The sequence below is a fragment of the Rana temporaria genome (genome assembly GCF_905171775.1).
Source record: "Rana temporaria chromosome 4 unlocalized genomic scaffold, aRanTem1.1 chr4o, whole genome shotgun sequence".
NCBI lineage: Eukaryota > Metazoa > Chordata > Amphibia > Anura > Ranidae > Rana > Rana temporaria.
Window position 1 is genome coordinate 32689 of NW_024404449.1, and position 13679 is coordinate 46367.

Here is a 13679-nt window from a genome sequence, read left to right on the forward strand (position 1 = left end):
TGTGATGAATAGGGAGAAAAAATGATAAGAAAAAGCGTAACACAAAAAATTATAGAACACAACTGAAGTTTGGATTTCTGAGAAAAAAGGAACATGTTGGACCCAAGGGTTAACTTTCCGTTCAAAACGATTTAACTGTTCACTCAGATGCAGCTGGCTGCTGCTCAAAATGTAATTAAAGGGGTCAAGTTCATGACTAAGGCCTCGTACAGACGACCGGATCTATCCGCTGGGATTGATCCGCGGATCAGTTTCAGCAGATAGATCCGGTAGTGTGTACGTCCGAGCGGACATTTCCCGGCGGATAAAAATCCAGCCGATGGATTCCCAGCGGATAAAAATTTCTTAGCATTGCTAAGAAATCTATCCGCTGGAATCCAGTCCAGCGGACTGATCCGGTCGTCTGTACAGACTCACCGGATCAGTCCGTCCGCTCCCCTCCCTCGCATGCGTCGTAATGATTTGACGCATGCGTGGAAGTATTTACCTTCCAGCATCGCGTACGTCGCCGTGTCATCGTCGCGGCGACGGCGCGACACGTCACCGCGGATGTATTCCGCGCGGATTTCGATCTGATGGTGTGTACAGCCATCAGATCCAAATCCGCCAGAGGATTTATCCGCTGGAAACGGTCCGGCGGACCATTTCCAGCGGATATCCTCTCGTGTGTACGGGGCCTAAGAAATTCCTAGACAAGCCCACCAGGTTCAGGCGTGTTTCTTAGAGTTTTTTGCAGTGACCATTCTCCATTCTGATTCCACAGGTTGCGCTTTTTTCGGTGGATTGGAGTTATTGTCCAAGTCAGGGACAATGTGCCATTCCTTGAGCAAGGATAGGCCTTTTTCTAGTGATGTCAAAACGTGCGTGGTCCCGTCTTTGGTGATAGTGATGTTGATTGTGTACCCCCACCTGTAAGATATCTGGTGATTCCTGAGTGCCTTGGTGATGGCGACCAAGCTTCTCCTTTTTTTTCAATGTATACTGCGACAGATCTGCATAGAATTGCAGGTGCTGGTATTGGGGTGAGATGCGTTCCTTAGTACGCATGGCCACCATGAGCTGCTCTTTGACGTGGTAAAAGTGTAATCTCAGAATCACATCTCTCGGAATTTGATCGGAAAGGTAGGATGGTTTGGGGAGGCGATGGATTCTGTCTATAGTGACATCTAGCACGGTCAGATGAGGAAGGAGTTCTGTAAATTGGGTAGTGACGTAGGCCCTCAGATCCCCCTGTTGGACGGACTCAGGGATACCTCTTATTTTCATGTTGTTCCTCCTGTTCCTGTCCTCCATGTCTGCCATTTTTGCCTTAAAACCCTCCATCTCGTCCTCATTCTCCTTCTGGGCATCCACTAAGTCATTTATAGTGGATGCAAATTCCCCCATTTTACATTCGATGTGATCCACCCTTGATTCCACCTCCTGTATGTCTGTGTGAAACTTCTGCATGCAGGACATCATGTCGGCTTCGTAATGAGAGCAGCATATCTTTCAGCACAGTGTCCTTGACAGCCTGATTAGTGGTGGAAAATTTCTCAATTCTGCCTGGTAATTTCCTGGAGTCAACCTCTGGCCCTGTCACCGGACTGCATACAGGGCCATCCAGCCTGAATCTAGCCTTAGCTGGGCTAGCTGATTGTGGTGTGTCAGAGCAGGATTGGGGGCTTACAGGGAAACCGCCAGTTTTGCTGCGGGAGGAACGAGCGTTATGTGCTGGGGTTGATGAGGCGCCGGCACCATCTTGCCTACCTCCTTGCTGCCGATATGAGTAGAACTCTGTCAGTTTTTGCGGCTTTCTGTTCTCCTTTCGCTTCTTGGTCAAGGTCATCCAGCCGTGTAGGGCGTCTGCCGCCAGGCTAGGGTGAGTGTATGTCCCCTGGGAAGCCGTTCTGTGCCGCTGCGTGTCCCTTTATTGAGGAGCTCCGCTCTCAAGCAGCCATCACGGTTCGTGGTTAGCCACGCCCCCTGGCCTTCTATCATTTAACTGACCAACACTCCAATCACCCTACACCCTCTGCAGCTTCTGCAATCCACAGAACTTGGTTTCCAATCCTCTTCTTCTTAAAACCAGCCTCCTCTTCTCCTGTGCCTTCTGGAATGCCCGCTCTCTCTGTAACGAACTCACCTCCCTCCACAACCACTTTATCACAAATCCATTTAACCTACTTGCCATTACTGAAACCTGGCTTCATGAATCCGACACTGCTTCTCCTGCTTCCCTCTCCCATGGTGGCCTTCTCTGGACTCACTCCTCCAGACCAAGTGAATGGAAGGGAGGCAGAGTGAGAATCCTTCTACCCTCACACAGCCCCTTTACCCACCTCCTTCTCTGACACTCTCCTCTTTTGAGGCACATTGTATTTGGCTTCTTTTCCCCTTTCTCTAAGAATTACTGGACTGGTATCAACCTTTCTTGATGACTTCTCTGCCTGGCAACCCTACTTTCTCTCTTATGAAATCCCCGCTCATCGTCTGCAATCCCTTTCTGCCAATCCATCCATTAGCTTCCATTCACCCAACAAAATAAATTCTAAATACAAACAATAACTGACAAAGCCATCTGCAAGTCAGCCCACACCTACATCACTAACCTAGTCTCACCATACCAGCCAAATCGTTCTCTTCATTCCTTCCAAGACCTCCTGCTCTCTAGCTCTCCTGTCACATCCTCCCAGGCTCACCTCCAGGACTTTCCCGAGCCTCTCCCATCCTATGGAACTCCATACCCCATTCTGTCTGACTATCTCCTACTCCGTTTGCTTTTAGATGATCCCTGAAAACCTTCCTTTCCAGAGAAGCCTATCCTGTCCACACCTAACATCTGTACATTTATTTTCTCCATCAGCTCATCCCCCACAGTTATTACTTTTTGTATTATTTGACTCTTCCTCCTAGATTGTAGTCGCTAACGAGCAGGGCCCTCTGATTCATCCTGTGCTGTGCAAATTGTTGGTGCTGTATAAATCCTGTATAATAATAATGTATTCCCATGGGGGTAGTAGTTCTTGAATGTACATAAACCCTCCAATTACCCCCCTCACATCCACATCCTATTATTGTGTGACCAATACCATCCAAATAATTCTTTCATTTCCCAAAGTTATCTGTCTACAAGGAGACCTGTATAGATCAAATGATGGGACCAATGAGGATGGAGGAGGACCGGAGTCACATGACTGAGAAGATACTGAACCTCACCCTGGAGATCATCTACCTGCTGACCGGAGAGGTGAGGAGGATTCTGGGAGGTCACATGACATCACTCTTATCCCTATTATTAAAACACATACCTGACCGGAGAAGTGAGGAGGATTCTGGGAGGTCACATGATATCACTCTTATCTCTATGAATAAAACACAGACCTGACCGGAGAGGTGAGGAGGATTCTGGGAGGTCACATGACATCCCTCTTATCCCTATTATTAAAACACATACCTGACCGGAGAAGTGAGGAGGATTCTGGGAGGTCACATGACATCACTCTTATCTCTATTAATAAAACACAGACCTGACCGGAGAGGTGAGGAGGATTCTGGGAGGTCACATGATATCACTCTTATCCCTATTAATAAAACACAGACCTGACTAGAGAGGTGAGGAGGATTCTGGGAGGTCACATGACATCACTCTTATCTCTATTAATAAAACACAGACCTGACCGGAGAGGTGAGGAGGATTCTGGGAGGTCACATGACATCACTCTTATCTCTATTAATAAAACACAGACCTGACCGGAGAGGTGAGGAGGATTCTGGGAGTCTAACATGATATTCCTATTGGTTCTCCAATACAGAGATTTCCTCTTGTGAAGTCAGGTGATCACATGACCATTACAGTGCCTCCATGTGACTCCCTAAAACCCAAGAGACACAACATGGAGAAGATTCTAGAAGTCACCAAGAAGATGGTGGAGCTGCTGACAGGAGAGGTGAGCAGTGCTGGGAATTAGCTTTTGTAATTGTATTTTTTTTTCACAAATAAAGTTACATCCCTTGTATTTCACAAAACAGTAGTGGAGAATAGTCAATGGTTTGAATTACGCAACCATCACAAACAGTGTGAAGAGGGTATATAGGTATTACAGTATGAAGAGGGTATATAGATATTACAGTATGAAGAGGGTATATAGATATTACAGCATGAAGAGTGTATATAGGTATTACAGTATGAAGAGGGTATATAGATATTACAGCATGAAAATGGTATATAGGTATTACAGCATGAAGAGGGTATATAGGTATTACAGTATGAAGAGGGTATATAGATATTACAGTATGAAGGGGGTATATAGATATTACAGTATGAAGAGGGTATATAGGTATTACAGCATGAAGAGTGTATATAGGTATTACAGCATGAAGAGGGTATATAGGTATTACAGTATGAAGAGGGTATATAGATATTACAGCATGAAAATGGTATATAGGTATTACAGCATGAAGAGGGTATATAGATATTACAGTATGAAGAGGGTATATAGGTATTACAGCATGAAGAGGGTATATAGGTATTACAGCATGAAGAGGGTATATAGGTATTACAGCATGAAGAGGGTATATAGGTATTACAGCATGAAGAGGGTATATAGGTATTACAGTATGAAGAGGGTATATAGTTATTACAGCGTGAAGAGGGTATATAGGTATTACAGTGTGAAGAGGGTATATAGGTATTACAGCATGAAGAGGGTATATGGGTATTACAGTGTGAAGAGGGTATATAGGTATTACAGCATGAAGAGGGTATATAGTTATTACAGCGTGAAGAGGGTATATAGGTATTACAGCATGAAGAGGGTATATAGGTATTACAGTATGAAGAGGGTATATAGTTATTACAGCATGAAGAGGGTATATAGGTATTACAGTGTGAAGAGGGTATATAGATATTACAACGTGAAGAGGGTATATAGTTATTACAGCGTGAAGAGGGTATATAGTTATTACAGCATGAAGAGGGTATATAGGTATTACAGTGTGAAGAGTGTATATAGGTATTACAGCATGAAGAGGGTATATAGGTATTACAGTGTGAAGAGGGTATATTGGTATTACAACGTGAAGAGGGTATATAGTTATTACAGCATGAAGAGGGTATATAGTTATTACAGCATGAAGAGGGTATATAGTTATTACAGCATGAAGAGGGTATATAGGTATTACAGTATGAAGAGGGTATATAGGTATTACAGCATGAAGAGGGTATATAGGTATTACAGCATGAAGAGGGTATATAGGTATTACAGCATGAAGAGGGTATATAGATATTACAGTATGAAGGGGGTATATAGGTATTACAGTGTGAAGAGGGTATATAGGTATTACAGTGTGAAGAGGGTATATATATATATTACAGCATGAAGAGGGTATATAGGTATTACAGCATGAAGAGGGTATATAGGTATTACAGTATGAAGAGGGTATATAGATATTACAGCATGAAGAGGGTATATAGGTATTACAGTGTGAAGAGGGTATATAGGTATTACAGTATGAAGGGGGTATGAATGAATGAATGAATGAATGAAAAACTTATATAGCGCGGCACATGCGAACTAAATCGCCTCTGGGCGCTGGTTGTTAGTGTCTCATGCCATCAGAAGAGCAGGGTTTTGATCTGCTTTCTGAAAGACAGGTGGTTTTGCTCCAACCGAATGCTGGTTGGTAAAGCATTCCAAAGCCTGGGACCTTGGAAAGCAAACCTTCTTTCTCCTTTGGACTTGTATTTGGTTTTTGGAACCTTGACCAGATTTTGGTCGGTGGATCGCAGAACGCGATTCGAATTGTGAGGTTTGATCTTGTCGCATAGATATCTTGGAGCCTTCCCATGGATGCACTTATGTGTCAGGCAGAGTGCTTTGAATGCAATTCTGTCTTTCACTGGCAGCCAGTGAAGGGATCTCAGCGAAGGTGAGATTGATTCCCAAGATTTTTCCCCAGTCACCAGTCTTGCGGCCGTATTCTGTACGACTTGTAGACGAGCGATTTGGTACTTGGGGAGCCCGAGGTAAAGGGCATTTGCATAGTCCAGTCTGGAATTCACGATTGTTCCCACCACGACTGCTACGTCTTCTTTGGGGATAAATGGAATAAGTCTGCGTAGTAGGTGCATCAAATGGTGCGACCCGCTGACTACTGACCCTATTTGTGCGTCCATTGTCATGAAGGTGTCAAACGTGACTCCCAGACTTTTGACTTTGGAGCTAGGGGAGATGATTTGTCCCAGAATGGGCGATGGTGTCCAGTTTGTTGCCAGTTGACTCTTTCGACTGGCATTAAACATAAAGAGTTCTGTTTTAGCGCTATTGAGTTTAAGATAACTCTTAGTCATCCAGTTTTCTATTGAAGAGAGACATTTCTCTAATCTGAGATGATGATCCTTTTTGTGGCAGATGCGAAAATACAGTTGCGTGTCGTCTGCATAAGAGTGATAGAGTAGTTCTTGGCTACTGATAAAATTAAAGAGAGGACGAAGATAGATATTGAACAGCACCGGTGATAGGGGGGATCCTTGGGGGACCCCACATGGCACCGTGCGTTTTTCCGACGTGAAAGATCCCAGTTTCACTGTTTGTGATCGGTTTCCGAGAAAAGAGGAGAACCATGGTAAAGCATCTTCTGCGACTCTGGCGACTTCTACTAGTCGTCTCAGTAACAGTTTATGGTCTACTGTGTCGAAGGCTGCGCTTAGGTCCAGCAGAACCAGGAGACAAGATTCTCCTTCGTCTGCGGCCTCGAGCGCATCGTCCCATATTTTCAGTAAGGCCGTTTCCGTCCTGTGTCCGGGACGGAACCCGGATTGAAATGGATCCAGTAGGTTGTGGGTGTCCAGATGCTGTTGCAGCTGTTGTACCACCACTTTCTCCATTATCTTGGACAGAGCATTTAGACTTGTTATGGGACGGCGGTGAGTTGGGTCCATCGGATCCAAATTAGGTTTTTTCAAGATGGGCAGGATTGTGCCCTCTTTCAGCAGGGAAGGCACTATGCCTTCTTTAAATTACTGATTTATAAGCTGTGTGATTGGAGGCGCCAGGATGTCGGCACATTCCTTCAGTAGCTTGGTGGGAATGATGTCATTGGGTGCTGTGCTGTTCCGCAACGCACCAATGATATTTTTGGTGGTATTGACGGAGATTGGTTCCAGAATGAACTTAGTTGATTGTAGAGGATTTCTGTCGGTGTTTTGTAGTTGATTGAAGAGGGGGCTGAGCGGAGTATTGTTTTGTAGAATACTTACCCGAATTTTTTCAATTTTGTTGATGAAGAAATCCGATAGTTCATTACAGAACTCTTGGGTGTCTGAAGTGGGGACTTCAAGACATCCCGGATTCATGGTCTGGGTGACCATCTTGAAGAGTTCTCGTGGGCGATTCATGGCGCTGTTAATCACCATGGAAAAGTGATGTTTTTTGGCTTTGAAGATTTCTTTGTGATATTGTGTTGTTACTGCTTTGTAGATGTTGAGGCGGTCTTCTGAAGGGCTTCTTTTCCAGGCGGCTTCCGCCCTTCTGCGCTCTTTCTTCAGTAGCGACAGCTGGTTATTGAACCAGCTGGACTTTTTTTCCCGGCTGCGGACTTTGTGTTTTGGTGCTACTAAGTCGGCTGACTGTAGCAGAGCTGCATTTATGGCGTCCAGTGTATCTGAGGCTGCTAGCTGAGGAGGAATCGCCCCAATTCGGTTTCCCAGGGTAGATTTGAAGAGTTCCGAGTGGAGCTTCTTGTGAGATCTAGCCCAGTGTATTGTCACCGGCTTGGGTGCTTTTATAACTAGTGGAATTCTGGGAATTATGAAGCTAATTGCATGGTGGTCTGTCCATGGCAAAGGTTCATTACCCAAAATGTTTATTTTCAGATTTTGTCTGAAAATTAGGTCGAGTGTGTGACCTGAAGCATGTGTTGGCCCGCATATAAGTTGCTGTAGTCCTAACCCTTCCAGGTGATCGATGCAGGCGTCCGCAATGGGATCCTGTGAGGAGTAGGCCCACAGATTGAAATCCCCGAGCAGCAAAAGATGATTGCTGTTAAGGGAGTAAGTGGATATGAACTCCGTTAATGCTGGTAGAAACTGCGATTTTGGCCCAGGTGGCCTATAGCAGAGGAGAATGTGAACGGTCTCCTGGGAGTTAGATTGAAGTTGAAGCGTAAGGGTTTCCATAAAAGGTAGAGGATTTTGAAGGACCGATTTAGTGATTGCAATATGAGACTTATGAATCACCGCAAGGCCTCCTCCTCTTTGCCCTATTCTGTTTTCCGTTATAATGCGATAGTTTTCTGGCACCAGTTCTCCGAGAATGGTGTTGCAGTCGTCTGAAAGCCAACTTTCTGTAATAAAGAGGCAGTCTAGATCGTTTTGTAGTAAGAAATCGTGGATTTCTGATCGGTGTTTTACTGCCGATCTAGTGTTAATCAACGCACAAGATATGTGCTTGAGCTGTGTTGAATGGTTGAAATTTTTGATGATCGATCAGCGATCGAATCTCAAAAGTTGATCTATTTTTAAGGCCTTTGTGGTGACGGCAGGTAATATTGTTGCGAATTGTCTCAGACCCCAAATAGTTTCTGCAGAGTATCGCAATTTAACCATTGTTGCCAGTCACCGTGGACGGGGGTGCAGGTGATTGTGTGAGAGAAGATTCGCCGAATCCTCACTCTCGGCTATTTTGGTCCAGAGGAAGGCAAAAAAAACCCTGGGCGAGCTGGCCAATGTGCTGCGGCAGGGAAAAAAATTCCTTCCTGATCCCTAAAGGCGATCGGATCAAACCCAGGATCAAAGACTGTTGGATTATGGAGGGGAAAAGGGGGGGATGCGGGGTGTCACTGCTGCTGGGGTGTACCAAGATGGCCGCCAGGCAAAACACAGGACCCAGGCTGGGGGGGCTGTCAGCTTGGTAAAAAAATAATTTTACCGATCTGGTTGCTGAACAGGGGGTGGAGGGGACCTTTAGGGGTGCGGGGGCGATAATCCTGCGAGATCTGCACTATTGGTGGCAAGTGCAGGGTGTACGGTCGGCGCGCCGGTAGGCCGCGGCTGAACCCGCGGACTTTCCTGAGGCGCGGCGGCCGCGAAAAGGAGCAGGCGGGCGCGGGCGTGTAAAAAACGCCGAAAATCGCAGAAAATTCACCCAGGGGTGGTGGCTGGGGGCCACCACACTCGTGGGTGGTCGTGCGGGCGGCGATGCCGGGCAAAAGACGGGGCAGAGAGCCGCAGTGTGGGGGTCTGTGTGACGGCTGTCCTGAAAAGGACGGTCGTCAGTGGTTCCCCAGGATGGCAGGCCCTGAGAGACAGGGTCTTACCTGCGGAGAGAGATGGAGTCCACGGGGAGTGAGGAGAAGGAGCTGGTTCCTGGTTCCTAGGAGCTGCGGTATTCCTAGTGCAGCACAGGTATGGAGAACCTGCCTAGCTTCTGACTGCCAGGTCTGGGTGAGAGCAGGCTCGTAAGCGGAAGGTCCGAGCGCCCTACTCCACCGCTGACACTGACTGGATATAGGTATTACAGTGTGAAGAGGGTATATAGATATTACAGTGTGAAGAGGGTATATAGGTATTACAGTATGAAGAGGGTATATAGATATTACAGTGTGAAGAGGGTATATAGGTATTACAGTGTGAAGAGGGTATATATATATATTACAGTATGAAGAGGGTATATATATATTACAGCATGAAGAGGGTATATAGGTATTACAGTATGAAGAGGGTATATAGGTATTACAGTGTGAAGAGGGTATATAGATATTACAGCATGAAGAGGGTATATAGATATTACAGTGTGAAGAGGGTATATGGGTATTACAGCATGAAGAGGGTATATAGGTATTACAGCATGAAGAGGGTATATAGATATTACAGCATGAAGAGGGTATATAGGTATTACAGTGTGAAGAGTGTATATAGGTATTACAGTATGAAGGGGGTATATAGGTATTACAGTATGAAGAGGGTATATAGATATTACAGCATGAAGAGGGTATATAGGTATTACAGCATGGAGAGGGTATATAGGTATTACAGCGTGAAGAGGGTATATAGTTAGTATAGTGTTACAGCTTGCAATAGCCAATAGATATACAGCATACTTGGAAAGTATATGCAATAAAGTGAAATAAGTCAGAGCAACCCTCAAAGTGCTGGACTTTATTGAATAGATCCAGTTTGTCAGTTAAAGTGGAAGTCCAGCCTAACACTAAAATCTCTACAGCTACAGACATCGATGATCTAACACTAACCTATCTAGCCCTGTAAAGAAAAAATCAGAATAGATACCGTTTTGAAGCCGCTCCGGTCCGGTCTCAAGCGGTGCCCATTCATTGCTTTTATCATTTTCAATAAAGGAATCCATTTATATTTTGTGTGTGGATGTGCTGCCGATCCATAGTTATAGTATGTATGAATTGGCTATGGGATGGGGGATGGGTGGGGGGAGAAGTAGAAAGCCAAAACCCAGAGAATACTCTTCTAGCTGCTGTTAGGATATGATTGGCCAACTTCTATGATTGTTTAGAAATATCTTAACAATGACTTAACATAAAGCCCAAAAATCTGGAGATCAGGACATCTCCATAGTAAGTGAAATGAAGAGCCTTTTGTCTTGGCCACACCTCCAGCAGGAGTCGGGTAAAGGAAGGTTGGTGGCATGGAGCACCTCAGACGTCTTGTACCAGTCCATCATAACTTTGTATGCGTTCTCCCTATATACCACACGTCCGGAGGATTTAGAGGCCACATTCCCTCCCAAGGTTTCACAGAGATAAGGCGTTGGAGAGTTTGGGTCCACGTCCATGTATATGCCTTGTGTAATAGTTTGAGGATATGAGGTGTAGTTGATGTGGGCCTTGGATTCATACGTGCTCAAATTTAGTTGGGTGGTCTAAAGATAAATAATGGAGAGAGGGAGGAATTGAGTCTGGGATTGAAGGACGACATTTTTTCCATATGGACAACATAAATAGCATAGTGGAGGAGGAGGATTGTGTGAGTGGAGAGGACATGGAGGAATCGGCTGACCATAATAAAGAGCATAGGTGTGTGGGAGGAGATGAGTTCAAATTCTATTTCACACCAACAATTGGGAGGGCGATGGACAGACCAGGACATAAAAGTGCGGAGGTGGGAGGCATAATTATATTTGAACAGGTCAGGTGCTCCCAGACCGCCCCTAGATCCAAGGGAAAGAAAAGTAGATTGTGCTCTGTGATGGGTCTTGTGGTGCCATATACAACAAAGGTACTTGTGGGAAAAAGGGGCCTGGGAGAGTCTCTAATAGGTACACCATTTTGGGGGGAAATAACATTTGAGGACATTAACCCTGCCTAGCCAGGAGATATTATACAGTAAGTATCCCATTAATGCAAGGATGAGTGTAAGTCTCAAAATAAAGAGGGGACGTTAGCTTAGTATAATGAGGAGTAGGTGTCTTGAAGTATTAATCTTATACACCACCAGAGAGATGTCCCCGTCCTCTGTATTCCCGGGATTCCACACAGGAAGGTCACACCATCCCCCACCATCATCAGGTAGATGAGGAGCAATCACTGATAGTATCATTAGGATCTGTACATTATCTGCATTGTTACCATTGATGTCATTTTCCATATTGCAGAGTGGAAACCTCGGGGATGATAATATTGATGTTAAAGAAGAGTATAAAGAGGAGGATGAGGAGTATGGAGTGATGGAGGAGTTTTCAGAAGGACACAAGGATATGATGGAGCCACCTAATATCAGGAACCCACCAGAGAGATGTCCCCGTCCTCTGTATTCCCGGGATTCCACACAGGAAGGTCACACCATCCCTCAGCATTACAAGGTTGGTGGGACGGGCATCTAGATCATGGACTTGTAGAATTTATGTGTGGATTTTTTACGTGATCTTATATTACAGATGATATTTACTCTCATTTTCTTGGTTTAGGGAGAAGATATGATAGATATAAAAGTTAAGATTAAAGAAGAAGAAGAGAGGTATGTGAGGGATGATCAGCAGACTATGGAGGAGGATGGAATAATAAGACTAATTATAGAGGAGGACACTCCTACAGAGATCAGCACAGGTGGGTCATTAACACTAAATACATTCCTCCACAGTAGATTTCGGAGAACGGTTCAGCCAAAGCATGAGTTCGGAATCAACATTGGCTGTTCGCCCGTTCGACAAACACCCAAATGATCGGGGCTTTTGACTGTTTGTTCGGCCCGCCAAATGACCGCAATGCACTGCGCCACCGCACAGTGCATTGGAAGCCCTGATTGGCTGAAGCAATGAAAGCTTTGCCCAATCGGAGCACAGAGCACTGTCAGAGCAATGATTGGGGAAAGTTGTGATGACTTTATCCAGTCATGGTTCATTGTTCTTAGTCCCGCCCCACACTATAAAAATATTCTCCCCATAGCAACCATTTGCAATGTGATATTGGCGTGAAGAGAGATAGAACAAGGCTCTGTTCAATGCTACTAGCGAGTTGTGCTATTGTGTGCTATTTCTTTTGTCAGTGTAGAATATTAGTTTAGTGTGAATCTAGTGATAGTTCAGTGTGAGTGTAGTATGACTATTCTCTGCCTTTTGGCTAAGATCAAGTGTAGTACCGGTTCTTATCAGGTGCCAAAGGATGCGCTGAACCACCTCCTAAATAGGGAGGGTGGATGCAAATCCAATGGCATGATTGCACCTGGAAGGACGGTTTTGGTAGGGTCTGGTGGATTACTATGCTCCGGCCGAGCCGGGGGTAGGCCACCAGTTGAGTCTGAGCCGTCTGGAAGGGTGCTTCTGGTGAGGATGGGTGGCGCACTTGGTCTGCCTTTTTTGCCGAGTCTTATTCTGGCCTTATGGCTGGTGTCAGTGTAAGTGCTGTCTCTGCCAAAGATCCGGTGGGAGGAGCTGGTGGAACCCTGTATTTGAGACGGGGGGAAAGCATGCAAATCCGCCAGGTTGAGGGGGTCCTAGAAGGGCTAGCACCGGGACGCTGTAAGAAAAATGGCTTCCTTGAGAAAACCTGGAAGGGGCTCTCTCCCGGCAGGATGGAAGGCTGCACTGACCCTGTCGGGGGGTTGGATTAGGAACTTGAAAGCCTATGGTGCATGTGCCCCTGGAGTGGCAGTCCAGGGGTATCTGAGAATCACTGTGAGGGTCACTTTGATTTAAAGATACCATGGTCACTGCACCAGATCACGCTTCTTTTTAGCACCTGCCTCCTGGGCTGGGCCTTTTGGCTGGGATCGTAGGAATTTTTTATTCCTGGCCATTGTATTGCACAATGGCCACTTCTTTCACTCTCCTCTCCACTATCCCTCTCCCCACTTTATTATTATTTATCCTTATGTTGTCACTTTTTGTATTTTTATGTTGTGTACACGTTTTGCACAGTGTGATGAGTAGGGTGCTTGTCCTCGGGCCTGCCCTGAAAGTCTTGGGAGGGGTTGGAAATGGTCTTCTGGCCTGGTTCGCCCTCTCATGTGGTCTCCCTTCGGGGGAGCCCCACCAAGTACTTGGGTGGGTCTGTTTCGGCAGACCCTCCAGAGAAAGGGGTCCTTCTGGCTCTGATTTTAGAGGGCTAGTGTACCCGCTGCATGTTTTTGTCGCACCTCTTTATGTTGTGCACATTTTCTTGGCAAAAAAAAAAATGACTATTCATTGTTACTTTAGTCTCAGTTTAATTTGCCAGGGCAGGTTTCCTGCAGT

General features: G+C 45.5%; 1 pseudogene; it reads left to right on the forward strand.

Moving 5' to 3' along the window:
* The first annotated feature begins 12545 nt into the window (after positions 1-12545).
* Positions 12546-12656, forward strand: LOC120921777 (annotated as a pseudogene).
* Positions 12657-13679: the final 1023 nt, after the last annotated feature.